This window comes from Myotis daubentonii, chromosome 2, assembly GCF_963259705.1.
Source record: "Myotis daubentonii chromosome 2, mMyoDau2.1, whole genome shotgun sequence".
NCBI classification, from domain to species: domain Eukaryota; kingdom Metazoa; phylum Chordata; class Mammalia; order Chiroptera; family Vespertilionidae; genus Myotis; species Myotis daubentonii.
In genome coordinates this window covers 74073177-74097304 of record NC_081841.1, presented here as the reverse complement: position 1 = coordinate 74097304, position 24128 = coordinate 74073177, and the positions used below count along the sequence as shown (strand labels likewise).

The 24128-nt window shown below is 38.7% G+C and overlaps 1 pseudogene; it reads left to right on the top strand.

Moving 5' to 3' along the window:
* Window positions 1-1815: 1815 nt before the first annotated feature.
* Window positions 1816-9444, top strand: LOC132226588 (cyclin-G2-like; annotated as a pseudogene).
* Window positions 9445-24128: the final 14684 nt, after the last annotated feature.

Genomic DNA, 24128 nt, shown 5'->3' with positions numbered 1-24128 from the left:
AGGTGAGAGAGATATAGCAAGTGGTTGCCTCTCACACTCGTCTGTATCGGGATCTGGGATCCAGTGCACAACGGAGGTACAGGCCCTTGACCGAAATCGAACCCAAGACCCGCAGTCTGTGGGCCACGCTCTAACCACTGAGAAAACTGGCGATGGCAATATTCTTTTCAAAAAATTTTCAGATGTGTTAAGGTGTAATGATTGAGCCATAACTTTGTGAACAAAATCAAATGGTTGCTTTAAGCTGCTAAATTTTGGGGTTATTTTTTAATATACAAATAGTAAGTAGAATAAATCCTTAATTAGAATTTTAATAAAGCAAGGTTATTAAAAACATTTTGTTAAATATTCAGGGGATTAAGTTAATATGCCCCACATTTATGATTTTTTTTTTTTTTACGCATTATAGGAGAAAATAGGCAAGATAAGCCTATGGGATCTCAGGTGTGTAGAGGAAAATGATCTGATGGCATGTGTGATGTACAGAATCCAAAAGGTCATACTTTATGTAGGGATGGAAAAAAAGGCCCTTCTTTTTCTTTGCTGTGGGCTTCCACAACTTATGAGAAGCATCTGGTAATTAAACCCCTAGATTGTTAGCTCCTTTGATTCAAACAGCCCCTGTGTTCCAAGTACAAGACAAGATAAGCTACTCTCAAGGCTACATTCTTACATACATACCCCTCCTTCCTGCTATTTTTACAACTCAGGGATAATTTGCACCAAGAAGTCTCTAGGTAGAAAGTTCTCCTCCTTCCTCCCCTTCAAACAAGGCTCTTTTGAACACTTTGTAACTTTTGCTTTAAGAATATTTTACAGGCTTTAGAACTAACAAACTACAATTTCCCTGATGTCTGCTCAGTTTCAGCCCCCAAGTCCCCCTCCCTTCCTTGTCACCTAGCAACAGCAGCCAAGGCTTTAAAAGGGGGAGCAGCTTTTTGTTCTTTGCCGTGCACAGGCGCTTTCCCTTCGGGGAAAATAAACTTTCTCTCTGCATCTGTCTCTTCTTGTAGTTGTGAATCCTTTCACAGCCCGCATTGCCGGCCCAAAACATTAACACTTTTTAAAAGGTGAACTGAATTGAACCATAATATAAAGTTGAAACTTTGCAGAACATATGTTTTACCACTGCAACAGTTACTCATTAGGTGGTATTAATTCTGGCAATTGGTGACTTTATTTATTACTGTGTTAGGTCCAGTATTATATAATTCTCTTGCTGAAAAACTTGCCCATGATACATATGGCAAGATAATTTGTAGAGATTATTTATGTTTGGCTCTTATTCCTATAAGACACAGAAAAGAATAAAAGAGTCCACTCCAAATCCATTTCAAGAACACAGGCGAGCTTTTGTTTCTCTTGTCCCAGGGTTGGAAGCAGAAATGCCAATAATTCAGTTCAGGATCTGAACTTTCCACTATCTTTGAGTGTGTGTGTGTGGTCTGTGTGTGTGTGTGTGTGTTAGACGAGTTTGCTTAAGTAGATTATAATGGTTATAGTCCAGGGGTGGGCAAACTTTTTGACTCGAGGGCCACAATGGGTTCTTAAACTGGACCGGAGGGCCGGAACAAAAGCATGGATGGAGTGTTTGTGTGAACTAATATAAATTCAAAGTAAACATCATTACATAAAAGGGTACGGTCCTTTTTTTTTTTTTTTTTTTTAGTTTTATTCATTTCAAACGGGCCGTAGTTTGCCCATGGCTGTTATAGTCCCACCTGAAGTGGAAGAGGGAACTTTGGGAGTTTCTACTGAGTCAGCGAAGGAAAGGGTTTTCCTATGCTAGCCCCTGGTGGTACGAAGTAGAGCGGCATGCTTTCTGTCCTCAAGGAGCTTTGTGGGTCCTGGAGACTGCGGATCGAGGTCAGTGAGTACATAGTACGTGAGATAAGTGGTGGGCAGCATGGATAGCTATCGCAATGATACTGTAGGTGAGTGTGTGTGTATCTGTACATGTGTCATGAAGAGGAAGGAAAAGACAGGGAAGGTGATACTTGAGCAAGTTTGAATGGAGTTATGTAGGGCAATGAAGGCTGGGCAGCACAGCATCATTCCGAATATAAGTATCCTATTTCTGAAATTTCTTGTAAACAATTTAAAGCGTAAGTTCAGGTCTCATCTGTAATGCCAGAAACATTAGGACTCCTTGTACCCTCCATAGCCTCTGTGTATCGTTTATATCTTTTATCCCATTTACATTTGTCTGTATCAATTATTCTTATTTGAGAGGCAATTGGTGTTTCTGTTTTATTGTGCATCACTGTACTAGAGGCCCAGTGCATGAATTCATGCATGGTGGGGTCCAGCCGCCCACTCCCGATCAGGGTGGGTGTTGGGGGCCAGATGTAAGCTGGCAAGGTCCTTGCACCTGTAGGAGCTAGCAAGGCTGGGACCCTTACCCACACAGTTTTCCCAGACTTGTTTGGATGGCGATTATCAATAAAATGAGAACAACATTTGTAGAATGAGAACAACCTTTCATAGCTTACCAAGAAGTCTGTAACTATTTACTGAAATATACTGTACTAAGAACTTGTCCTTCTGCTATCTCCCTCCCTTAGAGATTAAGAGGAACAAAGAATACATTCCTCTTGACAGACTTCCTATTCAGTGTGTTATCCTATCTAATAAAAGAGAAACATGGTAATTGGCGTACGGCCGCTACCCTTCCCATTGGCTAATCAGCGAGATATGCAAATTAACTGCCAGCCAAGATGGCGGCCGGCAGCCAGGCAGCTTGAAACTAACATGAGGCTTGCTTGCTTCAGTGACGGAGGACTCCAACGTTCCCCGCCTGCCGCTGCAGGCCTCTGAGCTGGCAGTTTAAAACATAGTTACAAAAATAGAAGCTAAACAAAACCCCAGAAACCAGCTTTCAGCTAGCCAGGATCTCAGACCTGGAGTTGATACAGAGTTTCGATTGTAGAACCGAAACAAACCAGATACCTGCTCTCAGGAGCGGAGGCCTAAGAACTGGAGCCTCAGAGCTAAAGCTGGCTCAGAATAAAAAAAAAAAAAAGAAGAAGAAAAAAAGGAGCAGTTTGGAGCTTCAGTCCCAGCCTGAAAACAGCCCTCAGCCCCTCACCCAGACTGGCCAGGCACCCCAGTGGGGACCCCCACCCTGAAGGGTGTGTAACCATCTGCAAACAGCCATCATCCCCTCATCCAGGCTGGCCAGGTACCCCAGTGAGGACCCCCACCCTGATCCGGGACACCCTTCAGGGCAAACCAGCCAGCCCCCCACCCATGCACCAGGCCTCTATTCTATATAGTAAAAGGGTAATATGCCTCCCAGCACCGGGATCAGCGGAGCCGCGAGGTCTCCCGGCACCGGGATCAGCATGACAGGGGGCAGCGCCCAAACCCCCTGATCGCCCTGCGGCTCTGTGTGTGACAGGGGACAGGGCCACAACCTCCCTATCGGCCCTGCTCTGTTTCTGACAGGGGAAGGTGCCCCAACCCCCTGATAAGCCCTGCTCTGTGCCTGATAGGAGGGAGTTCCCCAACCTCCTGATCGCCCTGCGGCTCTGTGTGTGACAGGGTGTTGCGCCCCACACCTCCCACCCCACGGGCCCTGCTCTGTGTGTGACGGGGTAGAGCCATAACCTCCCCATCGGCCCTGCCCTGAGTGTGAGAGTGGCGGCGCCCCAACCCCCTGATTGGCCCTGCTCTGTGGGTGATAGAGGGCAGCGCCCTAACCCCCTGATCCTCCCTGCTCTGAGCGTGACAGGGTGGAGTTCCCCAACCCCCTGATTGGCCGATCAGAGCTGAAAACAGCCCTCAGCCCCTCACCCAGACTGGCCAGGCACCCCAGTGGGGACCCCCACTCTGAAGGGTGTGTGACCAGCTGCAAACAGCCATCATCCCCTCATCCCCTCATCCGGCGCCCCAATTCCCCAATTGGCCCTGCTCTGAGCCTGACCAGGGGCTGCACCTAGGGATTGGGCCTGCCCTCTGCCACCCAGGAGCAGGCCTAAGCCAGCAGGTTGTTATCTCCCGAGGAGTCCCAGACTGTGAGAGGGCACAGGCCGGGCTGAGGGACTCCCCCTTCCTCCCCGAGTGCACGAATTTCGTGCACCGGGCCCCTAGTGTATAAATAAGATTGTGTGGCTAATAAAATTACCTCAGTTCATCAAGAGAACTGGGGTCCTCCCGACCCCCTTTCCTGTCTTTCTTTCTTTTCTCAATTCCCACCTCCCTGCCTCAGCCCGGCTCCACCCTGTCAGGCTGGCCCTGACAGGTGGGGGGGCCTGATTAGGGGTGGGACCGGCTGGGGGAGTTATTAGTGTCAAAGATCTTTGCAGGGTGTATACACGTTTGTTGTTGGCTTTCGGATGAGTTGAAGCTTCAAAGGCGCTTTAGTGTCAGGGACACTTACAGCTTCCGTTTCTGAGCCTCTCCCTAGACAGGTGATGCGGCTTAGCTCCCTGCTGACAGACCCTCTAAGGAGGGGCCGTGGTGTGATGTCCTGCCCTCTTTGGTAGGAAGCAGTGGGGAGAGAGCACAGGAAGATGGTGGCTGTGCTGGGCACCTCTCCTGGACACCTGACTGACGGTGCAGACCGTGAGCAGTTCTCCTCCTGATCACTCGTCATTCAGGTTCCTGTCTATGAAGGCTGGAGAGCGTTTACTTACTTAGAATCACTGGAGGTCACACTTAGTGATGGGGGTGGGGGGCCCATCGGAGGTGGGGCTGGCAGGGGGAGGGGCCCGGGCGGTTGGCTGGCCAGCCCCGCCCCCAATCGGGCTGGCTGGCTGCCACAGTGCCCATCATAGCCACTGGTTGTTCTGGTTGTTCCGCCACCTTTCAGTCACTTCACTTTTATATAGATAGATTCTCTTTGTCTAGTGCAGCTCCTGGCTTTATGTCTGGCACATACATACACAATACATATTTGTTGACTGGTATAATACATAAAATTGTATCTGCCTCAGCAATACCAATACTTTTGTATTACCTTTATTTTTTTATCAGATATTTGATACTTTTTAATCTTTTCTGTTTCTATCCTGTCACATTGTTTATGATTTCTACATGAAGAACTGACACTTAAAATATGACTTTGTTCCAAAAATTGTTGGGATTATTTAAAATTCACACCAATGTGTCCTCCTGGGTGTTTGTATTTTACCCTTTTAATGATCATACTTTTATCTTTTTCTCCTTTATATTTTTTATAAATGACTAGAGTGAGTAGTTTGTTTACAAGACATTTGAAGACTTTTGAGTTTTCCTGTAATCCTCTAGTTGCTGGTGTTCTCAGTACAATACCGGACTGTTGTCTGAAGAAAGACACAGAAGTAGAAAAAGTGTGGGGAGTTGGCCTATCCTAGAATGATCCTGTGGCCTCCAGGCAATAGGGACCGGTGTGAGCATAGCAGGCTTGAGTCACATGCTTTCTCTTTAGGTACGACTTTTGAAGATGTCGCTCCGCTGTCTTTGGCAGTCTGAGCTCTCTGAAATGTGGTTTCCTGGTAGTAATCTGCTTACTTTCCACCCACTTTTGAAGTTTGGAGATTCTTTATATTTTTTTTTGAACTTTACAGTTATTATTATGACATAACACAGTACTGACTTCAGCTTGTTTATTTGATATCAGGCATATTTTCTACTTTTTGTGTTTCTCATCTTTGTTATTTTAATTTCAAAATTTTTTCTAGTAAAATGTTCATTATTAATTTTGATCTATTAATCCGATGTTTTTTCGTATATTTTAAGATTTTATTTCAATGATATAATAGCCATATATATTTCTATATTCTTTTATATAAAATTTTTGCTGTTCTCTACATTTTTCTTGAATCTGTATCTTCTATTTTATAAATGGCATGTTTAGGTATCATTATATCATTGTATTATATTATTATATGAAAGATCTTTTTTTTTTTATCACTGAAGTCAGGTTAATGATTCCCCGTTTTCCTCTCTTGCACGCTCTCCTCTCTCAACTTCAGATTAGGACCTAACAGTTGCATCTCCTGAGCCAGTTTTTCCCCAGAACCCAGTGAGACGAAGTAATCCTTTAGAAAAACAGAGTCCTGCCCAGGTGGCTCAGTTGGTTGGGTGTCATCCCGTGAAAAGTGGTCGGTCCATCCCTGGTAGTGGGCATGCAGGAGGCAGCCATTGATGTTTTCCTCTCATATTGGTTTCACTGTCTCTCGTCCTCTCTCTTTCAAAGTAAATTTCAATTAAAAAACAAGGAAAAGAAAAATGGTACCTAAGAATGTGTATATGTCCTAGAATGCAAACACACACAATTTATTGTGTACAGCCCCTGTTTCAGTATTATTTTCCAATTACATTATTGAATTTTAGTTTCTTCATTAACAGTGTCAATGGTATTCCTATGGTTGGATAATTATGAAGCTATAGATAAACACTAATCTTAGTTGAAAGCATTTAGCCTAATTGCTTTTTACCCTTAAACAAGCTCATGGTTCTGCTCCTTTGTCCCTTCCTTCAACAGATATATATTAAGTACTTTTTGTAAGTCAGTTGTTGGGCAGACTTCAGGCATCCCAGTAAATCCAGGTTAGTTTCTGACATTTGCTACATTTGTTTCAATTCACGTGACAGATTGCAGAAACCTGGTCTAGGATGATATCACTGGATTAGGATGATAGCTACTGGGGAATTTAAATTCTGATTATACATTGAAGGTTGAGCCAAAGGATATATTCTAGTGCTACAAATGACACATGGCATTACATATTGCTCCCAGACCATATGTACCCTTACGATGTTGTCCAATGTTCTAGAAATGTCAACAGCTGACTACTGAGCCCTTCCAGTTAAATTTGACAGATTGACCATCCTTTCCCATCAGCTCTTCCTCCAAAAACTTTATTAAACTATCAACGAAGAATTAAAAAGCTATTAGCAATGAGGACAAAGAGAACATAAGAGACAGTGCATGAAAGATTTCAGAAAACATTTACACAATAAACTAATGGAGATTTAATAGACTTAGCAGACCTAGAAGAAATAGGAATCCAGTGCCTGCAGGAGTGGAACACTCATAAGAAGTGATCTAGTTTGCCTGACAGAATGTCCATAACATAGGGTGAGATACGATTGACAGCATGATTGGTTGAAAAACCATATACCAATTGGCTGAAGTTTCTCAGTTTCCTTGAGCATTCGGGAAACTGCCCTACTTACATCCATCTAGGTAGCAAGAGGCTGAGTGTGGAGAAACTGAGGCCAGGAGCTTCAGGATTCAGAGATAAAAGATACAGGATGAGGTAGGGGCGAGAATAGGAGCTAAAAATAGCACGATTATATTGCCCTAACCGGTTTGGCTCAGTGGCTAGAGCATTGGCCTGCGGACTGAAGGGTCCCAGGTTTGATTCCCGTCAAGGGCATGTACTGTGGTTGCGGGCACATCCCCAAAGGTGGGTGTGCAGGAGGCAGCTGATCGATGTTTCTCTCTCATTGATGTTTCTGACTCTCTGTCCCTCTCCCTTCCTCTCTGTAAAAAATCAATAAAATATATTTTTTAAAAAAGAATAGCACAATTATAGAGAAATCTACATTTTGAAATGCAGCCTGCTTTTCCTGCCTTGCTCCTAGCATCCTAGACAGCCAGGTTTAGTATAACCTCCCCACTAACACACACCAACACACTTCTTCCAGTAAGCTTTTGGTTTTAACATATTAAGAGGCAGCCAACAATCTCTAGACATTTGAGAAAAGATAAACTTAGGAGACAGATATAAAAACAAATAGCGGGGGGCGGGGCGGGGAGAAAGTGAACAAAAACAACCAATGGAACACAGGAAACAAAAAGAAGCCAGTATCATCAAGGATATAAGCAAAGCCAAACTGCTTATGACACCAAAACATGTTCATATGAAAAAATCAGAGAACAATTTTTAGTTTTGGAAATTAAAAATGTGATGAACAAAAAGAGGTTTGTTTCAGCCTCTGCTGGTGGCTTGGTAAGACCCCAGAGCGGCTGGGGGGCCAGCAGTCTGCAGGATGAGGTGCTGCCAGCAGGAGGCATGGGCGGGGCAGTGGCAGGAAGCTGGGCAGTGAGGCTGAGCAGATGGCCATGGCAGTGGAGGGGATGCCTGTTGGGGCACTGCTGAGTTGATGGGTGCCTGACACATGGGAGAGTCCAGGATGTTCCTCTTGCTCACCTCTCTAGGCCAGCGGCTGCACCTCCCACCGAGTGAAGGACCTGGGAGCATTGCTCTTGGCAGTCTAGAATGAGCGCAGCTCTCAGAGTTCTTGAAGCTCTACCCGGAATAAGCACGGACATTCTAATCCTGAGGAAAAAAGGCTCAGTTTGAAGACGGCTACCATTGGGAACAAGAACATTTTGTGTCAAAGACAGAGAAGTGTCAAAATCTAAGGCACTTAACCAACTTTTTTGGTGCGGGTGGAGAGATCTTGTACATAAACTTTAATCCTGGCTACCAATATTTTGGATAAATCCTTGGCTTTTATGAAGGTGAAATCTAAAATTCTTCTTGCATTTGCCAAAACCGGTTTGGCTCAGTGGATAGAGCATCAGCCTGCGGACTGAGAGGTCCCGGGTTCGATTCCGGTCAAGGGCATGTACCTGGGTTGCGGGCACATCCCTGGTGGGGGATGTGCAGGAGGCAGCTGATCGATGTTTCTCTCTCATCGATGTTTCTAATTCTCTCTATCTCTCTCCCTTCCTCTCTGTGAAAAATCAATAAAATATATTTAAAAAAAAATAAAATAAAATTCTTCTTGCATTGGAGTCTATTATTTTTTGCTGGCTTCCAGAATAGTTGAAGAAAAATGCAATGTTTCATCTACTCATAAAATAATCCAGGTTAGTCCATGTAAATGCACTGGCAGAAAAGAAAAGGAAATATTCTTCTGGAAAAAAAATCCCAACTATGAATGAAACATACTGCTATCTCGTGTTTTTTTTTTCTTCTCTCACTTATATAAGACATTAATTTTATATTTAACAAAGAGAAGAAATATTGAGCCCTGATAAAGTGGAAGCTTAGCTGAAAGTATAAAATTTTCTACCAGTCTTTTCAAAAGCAAAGCCATCTGGGTCAGTTTTGTGCCTTCTCAATTGAGAAGTAGAACCTAATTCATTAAACTATTGCAAGTTCTCCTGCTTGTTATAGAGGGTTCAACGATTAAGGACACTGAGTTCTTTTTACTGGAGAGAGGTAGTTTCTAATTACCTAGCTGAATATTTTCTCTTGAAGGTTGAAAAAAGTTGGTTTGGATTGTTTCTAGGTGCAGAACCTAGACCCTCCAAGACAGCAACTAGAGTGTTCCTGAGCTGTCAATAACACCAGCGAGTAGCATCTTGATGAAGATGTGAGTTGTAGAGAATGAAGTCTCAGCAGCTTTCTCTCCGACAGTGATCAAAGATGCACTTTCTTTTTCAACTTGAAGTGGCACAGTCTCTGTGCTGTCCATTTTAGAAATCTAATTGTACTCTGACAGGATTGAAAGTATGTGTATAGTTTATAAACAATAAATGAGGGATTATGTTGTATTTTTGTCCAGCTCCCATTTAGACAGAAATACACACACTGGAACACCTGTTGTCTATAATTATTCAGACCAGATTGGGTCTGTTTCTACACCCTAGCTGTCAAATGAGCTAAGACCTCGGTAATGATGAAAAATAGTCAATATCGGCACTTTGTTTTTCTCTGAATAAAAATGATCTTTACTTACTTGTTCATATAGATAATAGATTTTGTGGGTATGGATGTAGGAAGCTGAAGGAGAGAACTTTTGTTTTTTTGGATTAATATGAAGTAGGAGACTGAAATCTGCTGAGAATAAAACAGAATCTGAGTAGAAATTTAGGGGGAGTGGTGCAGGTTCTGAATGGGTTTTGAGGGAAATTTTGGAGAAAACTAATCAAGGACAAGTAAGGGTACTGAGGTCCTAGCCAAAGTTGGAAGTCATAACTCAATAGGAGTGCAAAATCAAAGAACTAGGGGCTTTTTATCAAATATTCACAAGTACCAAAATGTAGAAACACGAAAGGTTAATTGTTACTGCTCAAACGTTTAGGTTTTGCAGATTGCTGGTGATGTTGAACTTGAGATGAACAATCTTGAAGCCCAAGGTAAGTAAGGAAGGAAGGTAACTAGGAACAAAACTAAAACATCCAAAGAAAACAGGGAGTCCAGGGACTGGGGGGTTTGTTGAGATTGTTGTACAGACTTGGTGTGAAGGATAGTATGAGAAAGGTGAAAAAAACAAAAATTTGTTTACAAAATTTTGAACATGGAACTTTGAAATTTCTAAATGACCTGTTAAAGGTGTGTGCCTTGCGGGAGGGCAGAGAAGGAAAGGGTAATGTGAAAGAGATCTAGGGAACTTGAAATTAGGATGTGGTCTTTTCTCTACGTGAAAACTGAACTCTCCCAGAATTGTGCCAAAAAGAGACTGTGGGCCAGTTCTGAAAGTCTATACTGAATGAAGTGAGCTTAACAAGAATGATAAAAGATAAGAAGCCTTCAATGAGGACTTTTACTGGCAGATGGAAGAGTAAAGATCTGGAAGAAGAACTGGAGCTGTGGAATGTCATTTCCACTCTCTCTCAATAAACTCACGTGTGGATGTGGAGGAAAGAATAGCTTCCAGTAGAGAGGCTTGTGGGAGTAGTGAAAGCCATAATGAATCAAGGTGTCTCTTCCTGTAGCACCCATTTCCACACATACTAAACAATTTTATACAGCTTAGATTAATACAAACTCAGATATATTTTGAAGTACGGTAAAAAATTTATGTATATGTTAATGATAAAGAACAACAAATTCCTAAGAAAATTTATAGTTATGAAATGCTACTTTGGGCTAATTCTCTGGTTCCTCTGGAAGGCTATCTTTCCACTGTTCTCCATGTAAAAATACTTTTTTTTACATGGCAAGGGGAGGTGAAGAGATTTTGAAGGAAAGGTTGGGATATAGGGCAGTTCATTATCTACAGAAAAGGGTGTTGCCTGGCAATAGAGAAGAGTTGGGGTAGTTGGGTTGTTCAATAGAGAGAAAGGTCAGGAAGAGAAGTCTGAAAACAGTAATGGTGCAGGGGTCCTAAAAAAGAAAAGAGAGTCCAGGATATTGAATTTTTTCAGTGATTAAGAAAACTGGAATGAGGATTGTTCACAGATATGAACCCTGAGAAAGAAAACACCTACTAACAAAGGCTCCTGGTGGCTAACTGGGGTCAAATTAAACAAAACAAAACAAAACAAAACAAAACAAAACACCACCAACAAAACCAGAACCTACTTGGGCCTCTTAGGCAAACTGCACTTTAGGGAGAAGTCTGCACTCAACTGCCTGCCTGCACTATCTCTGCCATCTGAGCCAGCCCTTATAAAGGAATTCCTGGAATCCTATTTCATCCAATAGGACTGAGACTTTTCCCATGTAATTGGAGCTGCCCAGCTCCAACCAACCAGAGTGGCTCTATTTTGACCAATCAGGACAGTGCCTTTTGGACCAATCAAACTTCGAGGATTTGGAGTCCTTATTTGCATGAGAACAGACCAATCACAGACCAAGGGCAGGGACCACTGTTCATATAATCAGCTCCCGACTGACTCTGAGAGCTACTTTCCCTTTGCGCTGAAGATTGAAGCCTGCATCTCCCTGACTGAGTTGAAACAGTCATGTTTTGTGGGAAAAGAGCAGAATAGATCAGAGCAGACCAGCACAGACCAGCACAGGCCAGAGCACACTGTCACAGAGCAAAGTGACCAAAGCACAGTGGAGCGGGCCAGTGCAGCATGGAGCAGAGCAAAGCAAACCATTGAGGAGCAGAGCTGTCTAGGGGAAGGGGCCTGGCCCCAGGGCAACCTCACAGCTGTGCTGTATCACAATTGAGCTCTTTTGTGCAGAACAGTCTCCTTCTTCAGTGCTCCCCAAATTGGGGATTCCTGTTGGTGTTAAGTTGGTGCCAAGGACCATGGGTTGGCACTGGTGATTGTCCTCAAATATTTTCCATTCTAAGTTTTGCACAAGTCATTTTTTTGTGTGCTAAAAATACTGTGTCTCAGGGAGCTGATAAGCCTGTGTGAGGAGATTTTCTGCAAGTAACAAGAGTTCTGACAATTTCAGGGCTTTTTCATGGTGTGAGAGACAGTGATGAGTCATTACTTTAAGTTCCTTCATGTAACCCTCAGTGTAGTGTGTCTTATAATTAATTCTGATGGTGACAAGATAACTTACTTTAGCTCAATGACTCTTTCCTGCCAGGTCAGAGACAACCAATAAAAACTGGGAAACAGGATTTTACATTTTATTTATTTATTTATTTATTTATTTATTTATTTATTTATTTATTTATTTAAAGGTTTCTATGATGCTTGCCTCTTCAACCTCTTTAAGACAGTTAAGTTGTGCAACTGATGAACAACATTGAGTTCCTCAGCAAACTTAACTTTTAAGATCCCCAATATCAGCTCTTTGGGTCTTCCACTTACAGTGTCTTTAATCCTGGTTCTTGGAACTATTTACTTATATCAACAATTACAGCAACACTGGTTTCCTTCCCTTAGAGGCTATTTCTTCCTCATAAGAGATCCCTAAAAATGCATTCGATTAAAGACATATTTCAGAACACTTGAAGCTCTTTTCTTCCATTGCCAAGATAATTCTGTTATTTTGAAATTATGAAGCACTCTCATCTATACAGCTTTGTGAAGAAAAGCTTTCTTCTTCAAGTGTTATTGGATATTGAATTTTAGTTCCTGTTTTTCCTCTCTGTGAAAAAGTAGGCACATTATCTTCAGATAAACTAATTTAATAATTTAATGACCACATGACAATAATTAAACCGGGTAGGGATATGAATGGTGAAATAAAGAAAACTTATAAAAGAAACTCTGACATTTAAAGATTTGTATTCTCAGTCTAACCTGAAAAAGCTGCAGTCGTTTCCAGAAGGAACTAAAAGCAAGCCAGTTGAAAGAGATTGGGAGTTTGGAGCAATTGACAAAAGGGAATTTTTCTAAAAAGGCAGACGGTGGTCTCAGAAAAGGAGACATGCTAAATGTATTGGGTACAGACAGGAATTAAAATTTCCACATTGTGTTTTTGAGGATATCAGGATGGAGCTTAACCTGGAATTACTGAGTGTAAGTCTAGCAAGAAAGTAACATCTGCAGGTGTTAGTGGTTTTCTAGCCTGAAGGGATAATGACAAAGTAGTGCTAACCTTGGGATGAAATGCTTAATTTTTACTTTTAAGAGATCCTGTTCTCATCTAGGTACAATAAGGCATCAGTTGACATCTATTAAACAAAATCTGAACTTAGTCAATCATTTAAGCATCAAATGACTTACTGATTTAAAAAAAGGTAAGTTCAGTTGCTTAGAGCATCATCCTGATACAAGTTGCAGTGCAATCCCTAGTCAGGGCCCATACAAGAACCAACCAATGAATGCATGAGTGGGTAGTGCGACAGGTCGAAGTCCCCCACCCCCCTTCCTCTCTCTAACATTAACAGATAAAGAAATGAATAAATAAAGACAACAAAATTGTGTTAGAAAACATCACAACTGAGAATAGGTGGGGATTTGCTGTGGACACTTGAAGATGATGTGACTTTGTTTAAAAAGGAAAAATGTTGTGACATAAGAACTAAAATGAAGAAACACAAGAACTTAAAAACAGAACAATGGGAATCATAAATATTAAGAGGATTTTGAGTGATAGATTTATTGGTGGGACTTTATCTAAACTTCACCGAAATACTGTACATTCTTAAATAGAAGAGTAGCACTGACTTAGGAATCTTAATTGATACGTTGAGTTAGCAAGAATTAGTTGGACAATAGGTTGGTGGTGGCAGCTATTGCAATTATCCAAATATTAAAGAATTTCCCCTGCAGAGCAAGTTTTGTAATAATGGAGAAGTAAAGAAGAAATAGGTATAAGGTTGTGGAAAATAAACTGATGGACAAAAGTAGATCCAGAGACATAGAATTAGTTACTTGTTAATTTCTGTTGTCATTGACTGAGGTGACATTTAAACACAGATTTATTTAATTGTTCCCCTTTTGTTCATGACCCATCTTTCTTTTCTAGCTCTTTTTTTATAGCTGTCAGTAATCTTTCATAGTTTATTTTTGTTTCCCACTCTTTTGGGTTTTTAAGATTTTTATCATCTTTGGTTATTTGATTTTCAAATATTTTTATTCTTCAGAAATATTGACAATTAAAACAATATCCTTTTTCTTTTCACATTTTTAACATAAATGGTGTACAGTATGTTTCTTATAATTTGTAATCCTTCAGTATATTATCTATTTTATTATTTCATTTGTGTTTATTTTGTTTTTCAAAATTTATCATCACATTTTGTATTGCACTGTTATTGCTGTCAAGAATTAGCTCCTGAAAGTAATTTATTTTATTATTTTTCCTTTGATAAATAAATTAGTCAATTTATGTATAATTTTTGTGTTTACTTTTTATTATTTTTTCCTAAGGTTTAATTTATAGTGATTTTAGAAATGAAGATAAATATATTTTAAACTTATTTTGTTATGTATTTTAAAATAATGAAATTATTTTATAGAAAATTTATACTTCTGTTATAGCTTTGATTGCCTCCTATATTATTTGATATGTTTTATTTTTAATGTAGTTAAGATGTATTCATGATATTATAAATATATAACATGGTAGTTATTAAAATTACAAATGTATAATTTAGTATTTAAATATTTTTAAATTGATGTTTCTATCTCTCTCCTTTTCTTTTATCTCTGAAATCAATAAAGATATATTTAAAAAAACAAAACAAAAAGAAAACAAACAAACAAAAGAATCCCCACAATGATGAGGTAGCTCCTAATGGCCAAAGCCAGAACAAGTTGAGCAACAAAATAAAAACAAACAATGATCATAACCAAACTATGAAATAAATATGCATAAGTCCATACAGATATACCTAAATGATTGAATAAAATCAGGGAGAATAAGCCAATCTTTCAAGCAGGAGAATTCCTAGTAGCTTTTGTAGATACTCTGTCTTCAAAGAGTTGGGACATAATTCCCCACTTCTTAAAAGTGAGCTACACATAGTGACATCGTGACTTCCAAAGAATACAGTGTGGAAATGGAAGAAAAAGAGTAACTTTACAGTGAAAAAACCTGACAAATACTACCTCCGCCAAGTGTAATCAAGAGCAATTAGACATGTTTGTCATATGAGAAGGGGACTTTACCCCCGTTGCCTCTCTCCCCAAACCTATAACCTCAGCCTACTCATTAAGAAAAAAATCAGAACTCAAATTAAGGGACGTTTTACAAAATATGTGATCAGCACTGTTTGAAACTGTCAAGGTTACCCAAAACCAGAAAAGCCTAAGAAAATGTCACAGTCAAGAGAAACCTAAGTGTACATGACAATGAAATATAATGTGGTATCCTGGAGATCCTGCGACAGACAAAAATGACATTAGGCTAAAAACTAAGAAAATCTGAATAAAATATGGACTTTAGTTAACAATAATGATTGGTTCATTAGTTGTGACAAAGGTACCATAGCAATGTATGCTATTAAGGCTGTGGATATATAAAAACTCTCTTTACTACCTTCTCAATTTTTCTGTATATCTAAAACTGTTCTAAACTAAAATGTTCATTTAAAAAATCTGTTGTGGGAGTAATTTTTTTGTTCTTTTCCCCACCATAAAATGTTTTCTTTGATCTGTAATTCTATCCTGCATGTCATTTAGATAGTAGCCTAAAATAGAAAAGCCACTAAAACAGACTCTTACTAATGTAGTTTGTAACAATATGCCTGAGAGAAAAAGATCAATGGGAGAGTGTCCTTGTGATATTATAGTCAGAGACCCTGCAGAAAACCACAAAATTCTTGGAAAGTTGTCCTACAGAGAGAGCACTGAGAATCTCATTAACCTGACTAGCTGGGCATGGGCCCTGACTTTAGCTTTTTGGTAAGTGCAAAGGCAATTCTGGTTCACAATAAAGATAATGAATCACTGCTTTATCACGTGATTTAGCACTGTACACATAATAAATATATACTGTCTCTAGACTCTCTTTACTCTCTCTCTCTCTGATATAGTCATTTAATTTGAAGTTGCTATACAATCTAGCTGAACCATGATCAGCTCATAGCTCATAGTTCTTCATCTTTCTTTACAAGACCTTGCCTATAACCACAAACTACATTTCTCTGGCCTGGATGCTTGGAGTATAGAGATAAATAAGATATACATGCTTCTCATCCTAATAGAGGTTACAGTATGATGAGAAAGACAAATATTAAACAAGTAATTATCCAGACAACTAATCAATTATAAAGGTGATAAGTGCTATGAAAGAAGAATTAAGGATATAACAGGTCCATTTGCCCAATGTTTGTATTTCTGAGTGGAGGCGCGTGTCAGGGAAGGTTTCCATAATGAAGTAATGTTGAATCTGAGACGTGAAGGATGAATTGAGTTAGCTAGTATGTAGGTGTGGAGTTCAAGAGAGTGTCAATCAAGCAATTAAGAGGTTTAGAGGCAAAGGGAAGAGTATTGCAGAAGTTCTGTGTGGGAAAATCCAACTAATGCAATAATTCAGACAAAGAGAGGAAATGCTGGGGGAAAGAATTTTCATGTGATTTTAAAGAATCATTTCACAGATTACATACTAATTACAATAGTCAAAATGTACCTTTACATGAAGAGATTTCATGGTCGCTTAATTACCAAATAACCAACTTAGCATCACCCATAGCAGAACTGCTTATGCATGTCTTCAGATGGGATTTGGTAAAAAAGTACACTATATCATCTATGTGATATTCTTTCCAAAAACATTTAATTGAATCTAATAATGAGAGAAAATTAGACAATTCCAGAACATGGGACACTCTGCAAGACAAATGGCCTGGACTTTTTGGAAAAAAAAAAAAAAACATGAGAAACAAAGGAAGAGCAACATGTTCAAGATGAAGAGAGATAAAAGAGAAATAATGAGCACATGGAAATATGTGAATATTAATTAGGTACTGGATTGGGAAAATCAACATGGAATATTTATTAGACATTATGGAATCATTGTTAATTTTCTTAGGTATTATAAATATATAATAGAATGTTTTTATTCATAGGAGATACATGCTAAAATACTTAGAAATGAAGTTTCAGGTCTTCTACAGCTTATTTTCAGTTGAGTCAGCAATATACTCACACATACCTGCATGTGTGTATATATAATGTTAATGTGTATGCATATAAATGTAATGAAATATTTGTATATTTCATGAGTGAGTTAAGTTCACCAGCAATGAAAGGAATGTAAAGCAATCAATAATAAAGCATTTCCCTCTTATCTTAATAAAAAGGGTAAATTATGCCTCTCACACCATTTACTAAGGCAGAAAAGGTAGAAAAATCCTCAATGTCTTTCCTTAAATATTAAAAAGTAAATGTTTGAAATCTAAAGGAATCACTCCTGCATATTTTGAAAATGTGAACCAGAACATTTTCCAGCTGTCCTAGATATTAGAAAACAAAATCTTAAGGTTTTCATATGTTAAGTGAGAGTTTCTACTTTTTTCCTGGAAGAAAAATGTCCAACCCTATGGGGTCTCCTGTCTTCCCAGTGGCATATGTGTACTGGGTATGCTCTAGCAACATTTAGAAAATTGTATTTATAGGTATGCTTCATGGCCATATGTTTTCATTCCATTTTTATTGCAAGTATTTTTGCTCGAACAAAGTACTTTTGTCTTTATATGAAGAGATTCAGGGCTTTTAGTTTGCCAGCCTGAGAATGGGGCTTCTGGGTACTCTTTTTTAATAGGTTGTGCAAGTTATCATTTTTGCTTGTGTTGTGTGTGTGTGTGTGTGTGTGTGTGTGTGTGTGTGTGTGAGTTTTAAGTTCAGCAATGGTACAAAAATATTTCTGTATTGCTTTGTTTCACTGTGTAATAGATTCTAGTATGATTCCCATGAGTTAGAATCTGTGAAAACATTTTCCTTACTAAGAAAAAAAATGCATAGGAAATTAACTTGCTTTAAGTCCTGGTGGAAGTGATGAAACTTGATGTTTAATGATGCTCCCTTGTGATTTGGAGGGCACATTTCTAAGACTGGGCAAGACTACAATTAAATTTCTAGTTTCTTCTATTGCCTAGAGGGAAAGTTCATCCAAGCTGATCCAGGCATTGCTTTCTAATAATTTCCTTTGCATCTGCTGTGACAACACGACACATTTCATTCTCTTATAACCACTGAAGTCAGAACTTTTTCCCTACAGCTAACATGAATTCCTAAACTTGTAACTTTATTTTGGTGTTATCTTGTTCAGATGAGAAATAATAACAGTTTAAAAGATATTTCTGAAAGAATAAAAATGCATAAGCATTTATTTTATACTGAACATTTTCTCGGTTCTCTATATAGTGTTTGTGTTGTTCAGGGTTTGGGAGTAAAACATAAGGAAGATGGTAATTGATACAGTTGATGGGAGCAAAGTTGAAGAGTGTTAGGGCTGAAGGTTCTGTTTGTGGTCCCCACTTTCTTTTAGCCTGGATTCTCACTTCTTTTCTTTCCTTTTTTTTTTTAAAGTGGATTTTTTGTTGTTGTTGTTTTAATATATTTTTATTGATTTTTTTACAGAGAGGAAGGGAGAGGGATAGAGAGTTAGAAACATCGGAGAGAAACATCAATCAGCTGCCTCCTGCACACCCGCTACTGGGGATGTGCCCGCAACCAAGGTACATGCCCTTGACCGGAATCGAACCTGGGACCCTTCAGTCCACAGGTCGACGCTCTATCCACTGAGCCAAACCAGTTAGGGCATCACTTATTTTCTTAAATTTATATTTACACCTTTCCCAAAGTTATAGGTGAAAAACAAGAAAAAAAAAAGAGGTATATCATTATATTGTGTAAACTTTGCTTTTCATAAAGCCACAACAATTCAAAGATGGAGAAAAAAATAAAGTCATAACTATTTGCAGTACCTCACTGTATACAAAAGAGGGTCCTCTTTTTCCTTTTGCCCTCTGTACTGCACAATTCTTCTCCTTAAGAAAAGTGAAATGCCTTCTAGGACTTCGGGTGACTGATGCAAAGTTAACTACGTCAAGACAATCATTATGCAACAATGAATCTGAGCAGAAATTTGAATGATATATAGGGCAATCCAGGAAAAAATCCATGAGAATAGCAATTGAGGGGAAGGGTAGTAAATGAAATGGTCCCAAGTTAGGAACTAGTTCAGTACATTAGTGAATACAAATAAGACTACAGGGACTGGACATAAGGTTAGGTTTGCAATATCATAGGAGTCTTTGTAGTGTCCACCAAGATCTATTGCTTTTAAAGCCCCGAGCTTCAATGTAAAGTGTCCGACTCCCCTTGGTTTCCCTTGGGCTTCCATACTGGAGAAACTCATTGGTTTATAAATTTAGTTCTAGGTAGTCTGCCTTTGGAAAATTTATTTCTTTTAGTTATAGTCTTTGATTATGTTTTCTAACTTGGTTCTATAGCCCAATACTTTTTTTGTGGTTACTGCCAAAAAAGGGAACAAAATAAATGAAATGATTAGTAGTAAAAGCAGAAAGTATTGTCTTTAGGATTAGGGAAGAGTGTGTATTGTGCGTATTGTTTTTATATTACATTAATAAATTGTGTCACCCATCACAGTAATGGAATAAAATATAAAAATGATGCTCTTAAATCTGTTTAACTAAATGTACAAATTTAATTATGGCAATAAAAAGACTCCAGGACATTCAAAGAATACTGGACTTTTTAAGATTATGAATCTAAATATGGAATTGAATTGAGGTGTCTTTTTTTTTTCCTGACAGAAATTCTAAAAGTGTTTTATATCGCTTGGAAACAACTGTGTGTTTCAGAGCGTAGTTTAACATTTTCTTTGAGAGGTTGTTTTGCCATGCTAATTCATACTGGAGTTATAATTTTTTTTTTCATTTCTGTCCCCCAAATTGCATGATAGACTACTCTAAGCTATTTTATAGTTCTCTCTCTCTCTCTCTCTCTCTCTCTCTCTCTCTCTCTCTCTCCTCTCTCCTCTCACAGGAGGACATGCTTATTGACTTTAGAGAGAAGGTAAAGAAGAGAGAGAGAGCGAGAAACATCAATGTAAGAGAGAAATATCGCCCCAACCTGGGATGGAACCTGTATCCTAGGTATGTGCCCTGACCAGGGATCAAACCTGCAACCTTTCGGTATACAGGGTGACACTCAAACCAACTGAGTCACACTGGCCAGGGCCCCATAGTTTTATTTTATTTTTTTGAGTAAATTGAAACAGGTTTCCATGGTCTGGTTAAAGGAAGAGAATTTCAATAATGTTTGCCTTTGTCTGGTTCCTCTTTAGAACTGCTTCTTTGCTCTGACATTATTTTTACTTCCCTTGATTCTGTTTGAAACCTGCATATAGTAGCTTTTCAGAAGCCCACTTTTCCACTTGTCTAGAGGTCTTTCTAAATAATGAAGCTAAACTGGTGTGCTTATATCTGCTTTACTTTTATTACAAGTCTCTTTCAACTTTCTCATTCCTGTGCTCTTACTTTTATTTCCTGGGGAGACCAACCTGATTATTTTCAGCCTTTTGCAAAAAAATATTTGTGACTCATGGTTTCCATTTTATTCTTCTGTATTAAAGAAATCTAAGCATGGTCTTTTAAAAAAAATCTGCTTTACTTACCTATTTTGATTAATGCTTTAATCATATGCTATTTATTCAACAGAAGGAGGAAATATAGCTCTGAGATATTTTGATAATTGGTTTTTCATTCACTAAATAGTTGGTATGCTTCAAGTATGGTATTTATTTTTTGCCATGTCTATGATCTTCTATTTTCTGTTCAAATCATGGTTCTATGTATATTCAAATCATGGCTCTACCATTTACTCTCTGACTGGGATGCAAGCATTGGAATTAAACACCTGAGGGTGTGAATGTTACCAGCTGTCCCTTACTAGCTTGGTGATATTGGGCAAGTTATTTTATAATTCTAGTCTCCACATCAGTAAAATGCTGGTAAAATCAGAGGTTGCACATCAAATGAGTTAAATCCAAACTTCTTGGTATTTTATTTTGCACTTACATACTTAAAAAAGTTTTGACTACTGCAATTACTAATAATTATTTTTTTCCTTAGTCACTCTCACAATCCCTTGTTTAATATGAAGAACATGAGTTCTTAATACTTGCTTGTTATACTGCTTATAATGGACAATAAATAATATATGTAAATATGGAGTCTATAGCTTGTTGTCAATAAATATCAGTTCTCTTCCTGCCTCACTCCCCCTTTAATATATTCCGTAGGTGCAAAGTTCAGTTAATTTCTTGTCATAGTTTTATAATCATTCACTTCAATATAGCTTCTTATAAATGTTTCAAAACGTATAAGATGCTTTTTTAAAATACAGATTTGAAATTGCAGAAATTGGTGCAGACCAATCAACTGAACCATAAAACCAGGGTGTGACCTTTTGCATTTTAAAAAGCTTCACCCTTCACCGGGGACTCTAATGCACTTCCAAGCATAGAACTCTATCATAGCTGAGAGGTCATAAAGACAATGTAAAGAGAGGAAATCTATAAACATATATAATGTAGTAGAGTAAGTCATGCATGTATGAAATCATTAGCGGTAGAAGACAGGAAAGTACTAAAAGTACAGATTATAAAATTTTAATGAAATGTCGTATTGAGCATCCATGATCTATTACAGAACAAGAACAATAGGAAGTAAAGTACACTTTATTGATATCTGTCAATAATTTACCCTTCGAGGTAGAGCAGCCACCCTAGGAAGAGCTCCTGCGTATTGCCCCCTTTGTAAGTTATAATGACTTCAAGTAGTATGACAGATAACCATTTACTAAGGTTCTCTCTCTCTCTCTTTCTCTCTCTCTTTCTCTCTCTCTCTCTCTCTCCATCTTTCTCTCATCTATATTATCTATCTAATCTATCTACCATCATCATCTATTTAAATGAATGGCTGGTGCAGAGAGCTATGGTCCAGAATTTTTCATAATGAGAAGGTCATTTTTCAACACTTGCTTTTAATGCTCATCAATCAACACTGTCTTATATTTACTGAGAAATTTCTCTTCCTTCAACCTAAAATGCCTTTTCTCAGCACTATTACACATTAATTTTCTAAGTATACAGTAAGCTCAAATTGGCTAAATGTCCATGTTATTATGCAGAGTACTTATGCAAAGCCTCTGGTATTTGACAACCAATGCAAATTGTTTATTTCTTACAAATCAAAAGACCAAGTTGTAAATTGGTAATCTATATATTTTTTCATACGTAGATCTGCCTTATAATTATCACAATATGTTGGGTAGTTAAAAGTGTGTTGCACATAATAGGTTATTAAAAGATGGTTAATACATACATTTTTAAATTGAAAAAAAAATCAGACTTATTGCAAGAATTTTAGAGTTTTGATTTCATTATATCTGTACTAAAGGCCCGGTGCAAGAATTTGTGCACGGGTGGGTTTCTTTGGCCTGGCCTGCAATCAGGACCCGTGGGTCGGCAGGAAGGACCACGTGAGATTGGTCAGCCATGGGAGCTTGGCTGTGGGAGTACACTGACCATCAGAGGGCAGCTCCTGTGTTGAGTGTCTGCCCCCTGGAGGTCAATACACATTATAGCAACCAGTCGACCAGTCATAATGGTCACTTGGGCTTTTATATATATGTAGATGGGATATCCAACATTTGAGCTAGTTTTGACTTCTGTACACGGCAGTATGGAATAACAGATACAAGTCAGAGGATATGGGTTATAGTCCTGCTTCTGCCAAATATTAACTGTGATTTTGGGATGAAAGCTTTTCTTCATTTGATAATACAAGTTACTATGAATAGATGCCTAAAATGTGCCAATGATGGATGTCCTTACATGTTCCATTGGCCTATGTCATTTAATCCTCAAGTTAACTATACTGTCATCATCCCCATTCTATAGGTGAGGAAATTGAGGCTCAAGGAGGTGTATAACTTTTTACAGGTCAGATATCTCATGAACAATACTTAGAAGATAAACTCCATTTTATTTGCTTCCAAGGCCTGTGGAATTTGCAATTAGCTATTGTAAAATACTCCCTCTCAAAAATTTATGAAATTAGAAAATATATATCATATATTAGTTTTCTTTTAGGATTCACAACACATGATGTTAGTTATTGTTAAGAAGGCAGTAAGTAAGCTTATATTTTTTACTTTTCAGATGAAGGAAATGTAGAGGATGAATCATCTTGTATAACAAACAATTTCAAATCATGATAACCTAAATATAGTTTTTTTATTTAGCTCAAGATTCTGTGGCTCAGTGTATCTGGACTAGGGTCAACTGGACAGTTCTTTTGGATCATGTATGAGAGCAAGACAATTCTAGTTTTGGGGATTGGCTGGCTATCATCTAGATCAGGGGTGGGAACCTTTTTTCTGCCAAGGGTCATTTGGATATTTATAACGTCATTTGTGGGCCATACTAACTTATTAACTTAAAAATTAGCATAAATATTTTTCGAACATTTAATTAAGTTACCCCTAATGCCTTGGCAGGATCAGACCAAATGATTTCACGGGCCAGACGTTCCACACTCCTGATCTAGGGGAAGAGATGAGAAGTGTATTGCTGCTGGGAAGCACTTTATTTCATTTTTAAAAAATCCTTATTCTGTTTTGTTCTCTGACTTGCTTCCTAATGCTATTTCTCTTTGTACAAAAGAGGTTTTGTGTGTATATGTGTGTGTGAAAGAAGAGAGAGAGGGAGAGAGAGAGAAGAGAAGAGAAGAGAAGAGAAGAGAAGAGAAGAGAAGAGAAGAGAAGAGAAGAGAAGAGAAGACAGGAAGCTAAGTCTTGTTCTCATAGTACCAGGGCAGGGTTCCAAGAAAGAAAGAGAGAGCACAGATGCCTGAAGGACCTTCTAAAGCTGAGGCTTTGTACTGGTACAACATCACTTCATTTCATTCTATTGGCCAAAGCAAGGTATACAGTTGGTACAGATTCAAGGGCTGGAGAAATAGACTTGATGGGAGAAGGTGAAGAGCCTCATATGACCTTATAAAGGGTCATACCTATAGGGAGGGATGGGAAATGGTGGCCATTTTTTAGTCTACTGAAGAGG